We start from the raw sequence: 9,250 nt of genomic DNA, 5'->3' as shown, positions 1-9,250 counted from the left end.
TTGCCTTTCCACTGCGAGAAAGGATTGGAGAGGTCAGTATATGTATCGAAATGTGAAAATAGCAGAGACAAAGTCATTACCCAGGGGCAGTTTTGAAAGCCGGCAGCTGGGTCTGAGATGAGTCACCAGAGGAAGAATGAGAAGTCCCCTGATAATTCGAGTCGAATAGATTAAGTGGTTGGCGAATAAGACCCGCCCTTGGATAGAAAGAATTTGAATTTTGAAGCACCTCTTTCTTGCGCTTGTGTGGGGCTGGCGTATTGGGTAACCCGGAGGATAGTTCTCCGCCTCCACTAGTCCGAGTTCTGTGCAGGTTCTCATGTTGTCGTTGCTTCAAAATAAAGTTGGGATCCAAGTAAGCTAAGGGGTGAGAAAACCTTACTTTCCTGGTTACTTGTCGAATTTTTTGTCTTGGCAAAGGCTCTGAGTCAGAGGAAATAATAGTTACCTCTTCATCGCCCGCTTGGCTGGCTTCCGCGTCGTCCTGATAGCAATTAGTGTCAATAAGATAATTGAAAAAAGAGCCAAGGGAATCAAATTCTACCTCCGACTCATCATCCTCATCTAAGTTTAAAAGTTCTGAGGCGGTTGATTTCTTCTTATTCTTCTTAAGGGCTTTTAGTCTTAGCCCTGGCTTTCTTGGCTGCTTTCTCGTCCCACTTCTTGCTCCAAAAGGTGGATGCAGCCTGTATAATGCACATAAAACTAAGAGATACGCAGATCATATAAACAAGTGAGGCAAAATAAGTGGATTGGAGAAACTTACATCAGGCGGCGGGTTAATTTTGCAAAAGGGGTTAAGCCCCACTTTGCTGCAGCATTCCAAACTTCCCCCAAGAAGGGTTTTGGTCATGTCATTGATCGCCTTATTAGACAAACGTGCTTGGCAGTGGCGCATTGGATCTTTGACATCACCAGTATATGTGCACATTAAACCAGGCCGGCGGCTCAAAGGTATAATCCGCCAAGCCACCCAGCAACGGACCAGGTCAACACCAGTCAGTCCATTGGCCAGCAATGCTCTAACCTTTGAAAAGGTAGGCATATACTGGGTTCGTTCAGCAATGGTAAGCCGGTCTGGAAGAGGATGTTTTGGGTTGAGCCGGTGGTTACGATACCCTGGTAAGGGATTTTCTTTAGCTGGAGATGTGTCTTGGCAATAGAACCAAGTTTGATTCCAGTCCTTGGGATGACTTGGAAGAGTAGCAGAAGCAAAAATGGCATCTCTCCGTTGCTGAATTGAGACTCCCCCATGCTCTAAGATGGACCCGTCAGCGAACTCATTCTGGCGGTTCAAATAAAAGTACTCTCTGAAGAGTTCAATACTGGGTTCTTCTTGAAGATATACTTCACAAAAGACATGGAAATTGCAGATATTTGAGACGGGATTGGGTCCGATGTCTTGAGGATGAAGTTGAAAGAAATGCAGAACATCACGGAAGAATTTTGACCCGGGCGGTGAGAAGCCCCGGTTCATGTGATCAGCACAAACAATAACCTCATTATCCTCCGGCTGAGGTCTGACTTCATTTGTGTCTGGAACATGCCAGTGAATGACATTTTTTGCTGACAAGAAGAAGATTTTGACATAGTCATCAAGCATTTCTTCTGTGACGATAGAATGAACCCAGTCGCATGACGTAACAGTCTTAGTCATGATTGGGGTGCACGGCCTAAAAGATAGAAATATTGCCGGTTTAAGATTATGTTGTTAAGACGTCCAATTGATTCAGAAATAAAGTGCTATAAAGAGCCAATATGTTAAAGCCGGAAGATAGCGTTGAGTTATGCAGATATGTCTATTAGCAGCTTAAAAGGGGACTAATGGTACATGGTGGGTTACGGTTTATCAGTTAAGCCGCCCAAACAGTTGTCATATTTCAGATCTATAAGTGAGGGATTGCTAAAGTGTTGGAGAAAACAAGTTTCACAGATTGGTGTTATAATTTTGGGTCTGTAGCAGCTTAGAAAATGAAATAAATTCTAAACCTAAGGTGGCGGCAGCAGAAAAGTTCGTGTGCTCAGATGAGATCTGCTACAAAGGGGATATATTCTGGTATAAAAACGAATGCTAAACTGCTACCGCACAAGTTTGGTATCATATTCAGATCAAAACTACTCGATCTGAGGAAGGAAAAGAAGAACAGGGAAGAACTCCGATGAAATAGGCAAACCGTAATGGAGATCTGCTGTATGGGAGGAGGAATACTTACTGGTGTTGTTGACAGCAGAGGTGCGCCGCGGTGTTCTAGTTCATTCAGGATGATGCAGCGGCCGGAGTTGAGGCAGTGGACAGAGACCGACGACGGCGGAGCTCGGGCGCATTGTGGATTCGCAAGGAGGAGGAAGACGCGGAAGCAGGGGTAAAATTGAAAACAGGGGCCCCTTGTCCCTATTTATAAGGGAGTGCATAGATGATATGCGCAGGAATCGAGGAGGCCAAAAAATGATTATGTGGATGCACGGACGTCTCGATTTTCGGGAAGGCCATTAAAGATAAAGATATACTGAGATGTTCTGGGCTTCGTGTGAAGTTAATGTGAGATGACGTCATGGCGGGTTAACACGATTTTGAGGTATGACTTCATGGCTGGTTACCACCAATTCATAAAGTTGATGATGAAATATTCTGCTAAGTCAAAGTACTGAAGATTGATATGAACAAGTTCAAATAAACCTGGGGCCTAATGTTGGGGATATAACTATTGGGTATGACCCGCCCAAGAGGGGCCGGGTCATACCGTTGGCGACTCAAGGATGAAGATGGCGGGTTATGAAGCAAGCCTATTAAAGGCCCAAGACCCAGAGGCGAGTTGAGGCCCAAGAGGATAAACCACCATATGTGTAACTTGTATTGTAAGGCAAGCTTAGATAGTCACCGAGCTGGACACACTACTGGAAACAGGAGATTTGCCATCAGCCAGCTCTTTGCCGTCGGTTGGCTGACGACAAAGAGGTCCTTTGTCGTCCGCTTAAAATAAACATACGGCAAAGAGTCAGCGTACGGCAAAGAGGTCCTTTGCCATCAGCTAGTTCTTTGCCGTCCGCCAGCTGACGGCAAAGTTTCTTTGCCGTCCGCCAGCTGACGGCAAAGTTTCTTTGCCGTCCGCCAGCTGACGGCAAAGTTTCTTTGCCGTCCGCCAGCTGACGGCAAAGTTTCTTTGCTGTCAACTGGCGGACGGCAAAGAGGTGGGTGGGTCCAGTGGAGGTCTAAACCATAACGACCCACCGGCCCCACCTCTTTGCCGTCCTCTCTCTCTTCTCTCTGTGTCTCCTTTCCCATCCCCACCCACACCCGCGCCGCTGCCGCCGACCCCGTCCGCCGTAGCCGGCCGCCCCACACCCCTCCCCTGCGGCGCCCCGACCTCCACCGCGCCCCCGCCGCCCCTTCCATGTCGCCCCCCCCACCCCCTCCCCTGGGTCGCCATCCCCCACCCACACCCGCGCCGCCGCCGACCCCGTCCGCCGTAGCCGGCCGCCGCACCCCTCCACTGCGGCGCCCTGACCTCCACCGCGCCCCTGCCGCCCCTTCCAAGTCAACCAGTCGCGCCGCGGCCGTCCAGCCGCCCCGCCCCCTCCCCTACATCGTCGTCCCCGCCCCGTCCCGCCACGGCCGTCCGGCCTCTCCCTCCACTGGGTCGCCTCCTCCTCCAGCGGCCACCCTCCCATCCACCGGCCGCCCCGCGCCTCCTCCACCAGCGACCCCCTGCAGGTGAGCTCCTCCCCCCTTTCTTTTAGTTTAGTTTCTGTTTTAGTTTCTTTTAGTTTAGTTTCTATTTTAGTTTAGTTATAGTTTTAGTTTCAGTTTAGTTTTAGTTTTAGAAGAAGGAGAAGAAGAAGAAGAAGGAGAAGAAGAAGGAGAAGAAGAAGAAGGAGAAGAAGAAGGAGAAGAAGAAGGAGAAGAAGAAGAAGGAGAAGAAGAAGGAGGAGAAGAAGAAGGAGAAGAAGAAGAAGAAGAAGAAGAAGAAGAAGAAGAAGAAGAAGAAGAAGAAGAAGAAGAAGAAGAAGAAGAAGAAGAAGAAGAAGAAGAAGAAGAAGAAGAAGAAGAAGAAGAAGAAGAAGAAGAAGAAGAAGAAGAAGAAGAAGAAGAAGAAGAAGAAGAAGAAGAAGAAGAAGAAGAAGAAGAAGAAGAAGAAGAAGAAGAAGAAGAAGAAGAAGAAGAAGAAGAAGAAGAAGAAGAAGAGGAAGAGGACGAGGAGGAGGGAGGAAGTGGAGGAGAAGAAGAAGAAGAAAAGAAGAAGAAGAAGAAGAAGAAGAAGAAGAAGAAGAAGAAGAAGAAGAAGAAGAAGAAGAAGAAGAAGAAGAAGAAGAAGAAGAAGAGGAAAAAGGAGAAGAAGAAGAAGAAGAAGGAGAAGAAGAAGAAGAAGGAGAAGAAGAAGAAGAAGAAGAAGAAGAAGAAGAAGAAGAAGAAGAAGAAGAAGAAGAAGAAGAAGAAGAAGAAGAAGAAGAAGAAGAAGAAGAAGAAGAAGAAGAAGAAGAAGAAGAAGAAGAAGAAGAAGAAGAAGAAGAAGAAGAAGAAGAAGAGAAGAAGAAGAAGAAAAGGAAAAAGAGAAAAAGAGAAAAAAGAAGAAGAAGAAGAAGAAGAAGAAGAAGAAGAAGACACCCCGACCCCGACACCCCGACACCATGACACCCCGACCCCGACACCACACCCCGGCCCACACCCCGACCCTGACCCCGACACCCTGACACCCCGACCCCGACACCCCGACACCATGACACCCCGACCCCGACACCCCGACACCTCGGCACGACACCCCGACCCCGACCCCGACACGACACCCCGACACCTCGGCACGACACCCCGACCCCGACCCCCGACACCCGACACCCTGACACCACACCCCGACACCCTGACACCACACCCCGACCCCGACCCCGACACCCTGATACCCCGATCAACCCTGACACCCCGACACCACACCCAGACCCCGACCCCGACGGGGTCATATATTTGTGAATTATGAGTTAGGTCGTATATTTTTAGATTTTGGTATGCAAAACATCATATATATATATATATATATTTGTGTTGATCGGGTGGATTTAAATGTGCAGTTGTTTTGTCTCCGCAAGGGTGTGGTGTTTGACGACCTCCCCATGCATTCGACGAGCTCCGCCCCTGCGTTCGTTGGTGAGCACAAATGACATCTCCTCCTCCCCCTTCATTTACTCTGTTCCGGTCTTCGTGTCGATGAAACTTGCTAGCTATAGGTGTCAATCATCAGTATGCGTAACCACTATGCGTCTCCCATTCGAAAGGGTTACATCTATAAATATGCATGCAGTTGCATATTTGTAATCGTGATTCTCTCGAATTGTCCAACATTATCCATTCATAGCCCGAGTATGTGTAGATTGGGTTTGTTTTCTCATATGCTCTGCTCCGGATCTGATGCAGAATTTCCTCAGTGCCTCCCTGTTGTTCTCCGGGTACACATCCTCTCTGCTTATTGCCGAGACGTGTATCAGGAGAACAGCGGGGAGGTGCTGCCAAAATTTTGCGTCGGATCCGGAGTAGAGCATGGGAAAACGAACACAATTTACACATACTCGGGTGAGATTAGGACCTATCTTTACCTATTAGCGTGTAGGTTGCATGGACGTAATAAAACTGACAAACTCCATTAATTGATGGATATGGTTTGCTTAATTATGTATATATTTCTTGTGTGTCCAGTAGGAACTCAATATGAGTGATCGTGCGTGGATGTACACCGGTTACACTAGACAGAAAGTTTGGACCGAGGAATGGTTAACAAAAACCAAAGGATTTGTTAGAGCCGCATTTGCAAATGGCCAGGAATTTAGCTGGTGCCCCTGTGTCCGGTGCGACAACTATAATAAGAGGGATGAGCTTGAAATGAGTAAAGACCTGCAGAAGTTTGGTTTTACGCCTGATTACACGGTCTGGACATTTCATGGTGAGTCTTCCCAACGTGCCAGAGCCGAGGTGTTTCGTCGTCGCACCGACGAGCATGGTACCGGGATGGAAGACATTGTGCAAGACTTTGACGATGCTCGGGACTCGGACGAGGAGATGGAGGAATCTGCAAAGGCCTTCACTAAAATGTTGGAGTCCTCAAAACATCCTCTCCACGAGCACACTGAGCTTTGTCAGCTGGATGCCATCTCACAAATAATTACTTTGAAGGATCAATCCAACTTGGGCAGAGAATGCTACGACGCGATGATGACAGTATTCGGACGATTTATACCCAAAGGCCATGTGCTACCTGCAAACCTGTACGAGTCAGACAAAATCCTGTGTGCTCTCAAGATGCCTTATGAGAAGATACATGCATGTGAGAAAGGATGTGCCTTATTTAGTCTTCAGTATGAGGACTTGAACTATTGTCCCATTTGCAATTCTTCCAGGTATGTTGTGGTAGACAACGGTATGGGTGAGAAGACGCAGACCAAAATACCCGTTAATGTTCTTCGATATATGCCAATCGTACCAAGACATCAACGTCTTTTCATGGTCGAAGAGACGGCCAGACAGATGACATGGCACAAAACGGGCAAAAGAATCGAACTAGATGCAGATGGGAATGTGATGATGGTGCACTTCGGGTCGCCATCAGCATGGCTAGGTTTAGTGTGTTTGGTCAGGAGGCAGCCCCATACAATTGTTGGCCCGTGTTTGTCATTCCACTCAATCTCCCCCCCGGGCAGATTATGCAAAGAAAGAACATTTTCCTGACGTTGATAATTCCAGGGCCCAACTATCCGGGGAAGAATATGAATGTGTACATGCAGCCGCTTAAGGACGAATTTTAAGAAGCTTGGGATAATGGGTTCAAGACATAAGATGCCTTTAGCAAACAGAACTTCATAATGCGTGTCTGGTACATGTACTCGACGCATGACTTGCCGGCGTATGCGTTATTCGTTGGCTGGTGTGTGCATGGAAGGTTCCCGTGCCCCACATGCAAGGGAGCTCTTGAGTTTCGTTGGCTGACGGCAGGGCACAAGTATACTTGCTTCGACTTGCATAGACCGTTTCTAGATTCTCGCCATAAGTTCAGGAAAGACAAGAAGAACTTCATCAAAGGTAGAGTTTTCAAACACTCTGCACCACATCGTTGACAGGCCAACAGACCCTAGATCAGTTAAACGCTCTCGAGCCAGATCCAGAACATCCAGGGTATTTCAAGGGGTATAATAAGGAACACGCCTCAACTCACAAGACATGCTTGTGGGATCTGCCTTACTTCAAAGACCTCCTTTGCCCACACAACATCGACGTGATGCACACTGAAAAGAATATCGCCGAAGCCATTTTTGGTACATTGTTCGGCATAGAGGGGAAATTAAAGGATAATACTAAGGCTAGAGTCGATCAAGAGGAGCTATGTGATACACCGTTACAAAACATGCAAGAACCGTAAGGAAAGCGGAACTGGACGAAGCCAAAGACATGGTTCAATCTTGGAAGGCCAGATATGAGGGAAATTATTTTGTGGGTGAAAATGCAGTTGATGTTCCCCGATGGGTATGCAGCAAATCTAAAGAGGGAAGCGAGTCTTGAAAAATTGAAAATATTTGGTCTAAAAAGTCATGATTGGCACATATGGATTGAGCGGATAATGCCGGTGATGTTGCGTGGCTTTATCCCTAAGGATGAATGGCTAGTACTGGCAGAGCTGAGCTATTTCTTCCGTGTTCTTTGTGCGAAAGAAGTATCGCCTGGCCTCCAAGAAGAAATGGAACAGTTGGCGCCAGAGTTGATCTGCAAATTAGAGATGATCTTTCCGCCAAGCTTCTTTAATCCAATGCAACACTTGCTTTTGCATCTCCCGACCGAGGCAAGATTTGGGGGGGGGCATGCAAAATCGTTGGTGCTACTCAACTGAGAGGATGCAGAAGACGCTTCAAGCAAAATGTAAAAATAAACGTAGATGTGAGGCATCGATGGCCGTGGCATTCATCAATGAGGAGGCGGCAAACTTCGTGACAACACACTACGAAGCCAAAAATCGTCATTTGCATAATCCAAAGCCTCGGTACAATGCTGACGACCCTAAAAAGGGTCGATCCAACCTTAGCCTATTCAAAGGGAGTCTCACACCAGGCAGTGGTTGGAAACTAGTATCATTGGATGTTGAAGAATGGCGGACCATTTCGCTGTATCTCTTCAACAACCTAACAGAAGTGCGGCCGTACATCGAGTAAGTTCTCGGTACATTGTTTCACAACTTCTAATTCCTTTGAACTTCTCTTATTCCTAGATATTTGATGCAGTCGATACGTCGCCATATTCTCGTATGGAGCGGTGATCCAAAAGGATTCCGTCGAAGAGTATGAGCTTCTGGCAAAGCAAGGAGGCAAATATCCCAGTTTCATCTCATGGTTCAAAAAAGGTAATTTCCATTAGACCATTTCATTTCTTTGGCTAATTTGCGACTAATGCAACAATCCTTCCGTATTAAACTTGTAGGCTAATTCAGATATTGTGGATGCCGAATTGAGACAAGTAGCTAATGGTTTTGACTATAAGGTCCATTCATTTGACAAATACGACATCAAAGGGTATCGCTTTCGTACCTATGGCAAAGAGCTATCAATGGCTGACCGAAAGTCTACAAATTGTTGTCTCTCTGCTATCGGCGAAGGAGATATCGATTATTATGGAAGAGTTGAAGCAATTTATGAACTTCAATTCTATGGTGAAAACCCACCAAACGTCGTAGTCTTCAAATGTTATTGGTTCCAGCCGAGGGATACTAGAAGGACTCATGAACATATAGGGCTAGTCGAAATCAAACAAAGCACCCATTTGGATGTTCCCGGTGTCTATATTACGGCCCAACAGGCAACCCAAGTTTTCTATCTACCGTGGGCCTGTCAAAGTGATCCAAATCTTAGTGGTTGGGATGTTGTTTATGAAGTGCCGCCACGTGTTAGACCACCTCCCCCCAATGAAGAGGATTATGAACCTCACATTAACCAAGACACATATGACGAAGGAGAATTCTTCCAGGAAACACGTCTTTCCAAAAAAGTTTCAAGAACCACTCTACTCCACCCCAAAACATTGAAGTAGACAACGATAGTGAATCCGACTTCACCCCTGAGCCGGAACAAGAAGAAGTTACTGCCGCAGATGACCTGTCAATGCTTGAACGATTACGTAAAGGAGGCCTTCCACATGTTGATGCATTTATGATGATGATGATGAGCACGTCACTGATAGTGATGATGATGATGATGCATTTAATGATCCCAGAGCATATATAGACGACTC

This window comes from Aegilops tauschii, chromosome 5 (assembly GCF_002575655.3).
Source record: "Aegilops tauschii subsp. strangulata cultivar AL8/78 chromosome 5, Aet v6.0, whole genome shotgun sequence".
In the NCBI taxonomy this organism is placed as follows: Eukaryota; Viridiplantae; Streptophyta; class Magnoliopsida; order Poales; family Poaceae; genus Aegilops; species Aegilops tauschii.
The sequence above is the reverse complement of the archived record's forward strand: the minus strand, read 5'-3'. Positions refer to the sequence as shown.